The following is a 6,000-nucleotide window of genomic DNA, read 5'->3' on the forward strand; positions in this document are numbered from 1 at the left end:
AATGTACGTACATTACTTTATTTGATATTCGCATAAGAACAAAGCATAAAACTTTCTTTGAAGCACAAGTCAAGGAGTGGGTAAAACAACTCCTTTTAGTAGATGGCAGGTAAATAGAATGCACAGGCAGGATTAACTATGAAGCAGCTTTACATAGGCTGAAATTCAGGGGAGAGAAGACTTCAAGTGAAATAAAGTCTCACTGCACAGAAAGACAGTGGCAAAGCCTGGGTCGAGGATGCTTGAATGACTGGGTTCAGATTGGATCTAATCATTGGGTTAGGTCCTTCAACTGCGTCTAGTTGACTCTTTTAGAACAACAAAGGAGTATGATATTTTGGTTGTTAGTGGTGACAGTGTCATTTTTGTTGTATCTGGGATTCTGCTTACAAGAATCATGAGTAAAATTAATCAGTTATGCTGAAACTCTAAAGGAGCATTAGATTTACATGTAGTTCTGATTTCTGTTAAAGATTGACACAGTAGAAAGTTCACTGGTATATTTCACATTTTAAATAACCTACTAAAATGTACTGTGTGAACTGCAGAAATGCTCTTAGTCTTTAGAATGCTCTGTTCAGTGGCTCAAATTGACATACTTTCTATGGTGGCACAGGACACTTAAAACAATAATAAACAGGATAGAGTTTACCTTTTCCTGGGAAGTAACATGTTGAGGGGCTGCGAAAAGATGAAAACTTCTAGCAATAAATTGGGGGTACTACTAAGTGTCCAGTTTTCTGTATTTAAGAAAAAGAAAACAAAACACAGAGTTCTTTAAATTGGTTTGTACACTTGGTATTTTGTACAGTTCCTCTTGTTTGCCCTTATACGACTGCCTTCTTTTCCCACAGATTCCATTTTTCTCTTCACACCGTTGAGCTTCGCTACCCAACTTCCTCACTTCACATTGGAGAAGAGCTTCCTGTGGTTGTGATGGGGCCTTTAATGCTGAATGCAATCCTACTTCTTTTGGTTTTGATCAGATGGGGCTGTCAGCTACTGTTTGCCTCCTACCCTGATGTCTTGTCAAAGTTAATCATTACCATGGGACTATGGACAGTTCTAGACCCATTGGCAGTGTTTATAGTGGATACTCTCCTGGGGGTAAGTCAAATGAAATAATCAGGATATGAGTCCTTGACATAGAATTTAGCTTTAGTCCATGAATCATTTGACATGGAAAGTTTCAATCATAATGAACAATCAATATTCATCTTAAATCGAAATTAAGTTTCTTCTGATAAAAAAGTCATGGATGTCTAATATAATCAATTTAAGTGTAATTTTAACTCTCATAAATAAACACTTGAAAAATAAGCCAGAAGTCATGTTGAAGATCAAATCCTAGCTAGCTGTCACATTTGTAACCTTATTACAAAGAAGCTTTATTTTGTTATATTCTTTTGGTGACTTTTTTTGGGTAACTTTTTTAATATTAAGGATTTTCATAGGTAAATTTTGCAAAAAGGTAATTGCACAGTAGTTCCTTTAATTGGTTAGGTTATTTATTGACTATGATGTAGTACTCTTCTGCAATAAATACAGTCAAGAATGAAAGCTTTTTAAACATTTCTAAGTAATAAATGTATTTTAAAAAGTAACACATAGGCATTTATTTAGACTTTTGTGATGATATTGAAGTGACATGGTGCATTTTCACCCTAAAATATACATTTCTAGGATTACATAGTTATGAATGATGTATTAAGGTACATAATGACATGTAAATAATGGTAATAATAATTCTAATATTTGAAGAGTGCTCTTGTATTTTTCAAGCATCTTCACACAATGTCTTTGATTACATATTTATGACAATCCTGTAAGTTGATGGGGCAAGTATTCTTCTCACTTTGCAGCTGGGAGAAACCAGATGCAGAATTACATGACTTATCTAAAGCCATATAGCCAGTTCACACTGCACCCACCACTAGGACCCAGATTTCTGAATTCTGAGGATGATGTTCCTTCTATCATGTTAAAATCTCTACTTCAAGCTTTCAGTCAATATATTGCTTTGTGAAATTAAATGTATGTTATCCCTGATGACAATTTTTTGATTACCCCAAAATATTTAATTTACCAATGAATTTGGGGGCTATAATTTGAGGCAAAAATGATGTGGCTCTTAGTGTAAATTTATTACCATATCCAAATCTATTGCTTTGAATTCGCAAGGCGTGGGATTTCCTAAAGAGTGTTACTGAAACGTACTGATTCTCAAACCTTATTCTGTATCAGAATCTATTGTAGGCTATGGTAAAAACAGATTGCTGGGCCCTATCCCCAGAGTTCTTTCTCTGGTGGGTCTGAAGTAGAGCTCAAGAACTTGCATTTCTAACACATTTACAGATGACAGTGAAGTTGTTGATCAGGGACCACAGTTGGAGGACCACGGACATTATGGATGCATAGGAAAGCTCTGATGAGCCGACTAAGAAGATCTAGGAATAGCAACATAGGTTGGAAGATGCAAGCTCCTGCATAGGCAGGGCTCAATTGGGCATCCTTTCCTGGGGAAGGCTAGGCAAGGCTCAATGGGGGATCATCCTTTCCTATCCTGCCTACTTGCCGTGACCCCTGACCTGCAATTTAGCAACTTTACTGAAGCTCCATTTAAATTACCAAATGCCTTAGATTAAATCATCAAAACAAAATTAAAGATACTGGCAAACAGTGGAGTAATTCAAGTCAAGAAACACTTTACCTTGGAGTCATCACATTTTTAAGCAATTTCAATAGGCAAAAGAAGAGACACCTGAATTTTAACTAAATTTCTATACTGTAGACCTGGCCATAAAATATCATTCCAAGCAAGGGTGCATATAGATACTACAAATTAATCAATATGATCAAATGTTTATTTATAAAATTATCTTAATGTATAAATAATATTCCACATTTGGTATATTTCTCCTTTTAACAAGAAAAAGGAAAGTTTCATAACTGGAATGTATGTGTTTGGATTATATTCACCACACTAAGCAAATCATAGAGATGGGTGTTTTGATGGACTCTACTTGTTAACTGTGTTTGAAATTGATTCTTTTGTCAACAAAGTGCTTTTAGAACATTTGCATCCATGAAGGTATCTCCCACTTTGGGTGCTATAGTAGCAGAGCCTGTCACCATTTTTCGCACTCTGTCTCAGGCCCTAGCATGCTATTTCTCTGCCTGAGCCCTAATCTGGATAAAAAGTAGATGAAAGATTTGCTTTCAAGTTCCCTGGGGATCTTATTAAAATGCACATTCATGTTCTCACTTATATGTGGGAGCTAAATAATGAGTACATATGAACATAAACAGTGGAATAATAGACATCAGAGACTTAAAAAGGTGGGAGGAAGGAGGACGGAAGGGGCGTGAGGGATGAGAAATTGGCATGAGGGATGAGAAATTACCTAATGGGTGCAGTGTATACTAGTTGGGTGATGGTTACATGAAAAGTCCCAGACTTCACTACTGCACAACATATTCATGTAACAAATCTGCACTTACAGCCTCTAAATCTATAAAAATAAAATCATATTTAAAAAAATAAAACAAAATGCACATTCTGAGTTAGCAGGTAGAGCCTAGGATTCTTCATTACTGATAGACCCCTAGATGGTGCCAATGATGCTAGTTCCATGGACCACACTGTGAGTAACAAGGTGCTACACACTTTGCTGAGAAGGCCTTTCCTTTCATTTTCCTGCTTGCTAGGCTGGGCTTTTGCTCACTGGGAATAGCTGGGCTCTCTTCACAAGACTGGAGTTCTCAAAGCTTTAAGTGCACTAATGTCTTTGTAGATTTCATGTGAGAATTCTGACTGCTTATTCCTGAGTGGAAATGACCTTTGCCAGAAATGCCCAGAACCTGCCGACAAGTGTGATTGTTGACTCTAACTATGTAGACCATTTAACATTATTAAAATTAACTAAAACAGTGCCCCTCAAGCCCACTGGTATATCTAGTTTCTAGTCCCACTGTTAGGGATTAGTGAAAGAATCATGTGCCAAGGAACGCTCCTCAGTTCTTGAAGGACAGACCACTGTGTGAAGCCTCCATGCCTTTGAACACCTTGACAACATGGCAGAAGAGGGAGCCTTTTGAGTTAGAAGTGGCTGTGTTTCCTACCCCATCTTTAATTTTTTTTCACCCTGCTGATTAGCACATTCTGATTCTCAGTGAACTGAGCTGCAGCCAGCTGGATAACATCTACATTCCTACCTCTCTTATTCTCCAGGATAATAAGGTGACTGTGGCATCAAGGATTGATGAGCAGGAGATGTAGAGAGGAATGCTGTCTGCATTCTGGGAGGACCAATTTCCAATTTCTCCCAGAGTCCTAATGTGCATATTGAGTAGACAGGGTGCCGGGGCTCAGCCTACAGCCACATCACGCGTGAAACCATTTGGGGAGGATGAGCAGCTGTCCCTGTGGTCCTCTGAGATCTCCTCAGAAGGATGTCTGCAGCAATCTTGGAAGGACTTTTCTTGTTTCAGTTAGTTCCCTCAGGCAGATAAATAGGAGACCAGACCACTGTATCCAAGGCAGCTGACAAAATGAGCAGAACTTAATTTACTCTGGACCTCCGATGTAATCTATAGGAAAGTAACCTCCAGCGTGGCCATCTCAGAACCAGTTCATAGACCTGGAACCTGATAAAGGCTGCCTTGGATTCCAGCAGATGTATAGAGCACCCTTCTCTCTCTCTCCACTTGAAAAAAAAAAAAAAAAGCTAAATTGTTTTCCAAATTTGCACAAATTATTGGGCAGTTTGAATCCATCAGGTTTTATTGCAGATGACATCTAATTTTGTTATCTTTTAAAACCTCGAGAGCTGTCTGTAATCCACAGAAAGACAGCATTAAAACCCTTTGGGAACCTGTAAAAATGCACTTGGACGTGGCCACATACTAAAGCTTCAGAAGTATTGATTTAAATCTATGGGTCTCAAAGTGTGGTCCCTGGACCAACAGCATTAACATCACCTGAGAACTCAACAGAAATGCAAAATCTTAGGCCCTGCACCAAATTCACTGAGCTAGAAACATTGGGAAGGGGCCCATCACTATGTATATTAACAAGCCTTCCAGGTGATTCTGATGATCATTAATTCTTGAAAACTACTGTTCCACAAGGATTGCAGTTATCATAGGTTGAATGTCACTTGGGAGACTCAGGTTGCCTGAGTTCATACCTCCAGATCCTTCCGCACTTCTTTTTAGTGGACGAAGCTGAGTATCTTCTGGGTTTGATCCAGGTCACTCAGCTCAGGGAGATGCTACTTAATTTTACTGGTATTTTCTGTCTTGAATTCACTTCATTTATGGAGATCTAAGGGGAGGTGTGGCAGATGAATTGGTTTGAGGCTGAAGTGCTGAGTGGCTGTTGATGTTGCTAGTAATTCTTTGCTAGTCCTTCAGTTTGTTGGTTCAGAGGTTGGCAATGCATTGATGATACTATGCTCAACAATTTCATTAAGTGGATAAATTATTTCTCTGCCTGAGCCCTAATCTGGATAAAAAGTAGAGGAAAGATGTGCTACTGAATGTTTTAGTCCATCAGCACATATTTATTGAGTATATACTCTCTACACAAGGTTTTAAAAGATTCAGAATAAATATGGCATAATTCCTGCCCTCAATATAAACAGTGAGATAAGAATAAAACATGTAAGCAAAAATGAAAGGTAGGATGCAAACACTATCATTCAGCAAATGATTCTTGAGACTCCACATCTTATTCCCTTTTGTGCTGCGATAATAAAATACCTAAGACTGGTTAATTTATAATGAACAGGAATTATTGGCTCATGGTTATGGAGTCTGGGAAGTCTGAGATTGAGGAACTGACATCCTAAAAGTGTTGGAGGCTGCACAAATGTTTCTTATGATTAGGCATAATTGAAACCTGTCAGTAACAATATGAACCCTTGATCAATTAAGCAACTGACCAATCATATTACCTTCTCCTCCTTGCTCTTGTTACCCAATAAACACAAAGGGCTG

The sequence above is a fragment of the Piliocolobus tephrosceles genome, chromosome 5 (assembly GCF_002776525.5).
Source record: "Piliocolobus tephrosceles isolate RC106 chromosome 5, ASM277652v3, whole genome shotgun sequence".
Taxonomy (NCBI): domain Eukaryota; kingdom Metazoa; phylum Chordata; class Mammalia; order Primates; family Cercopithecidae; genus Piliocolobus; species Piliocolobus tephrosceles.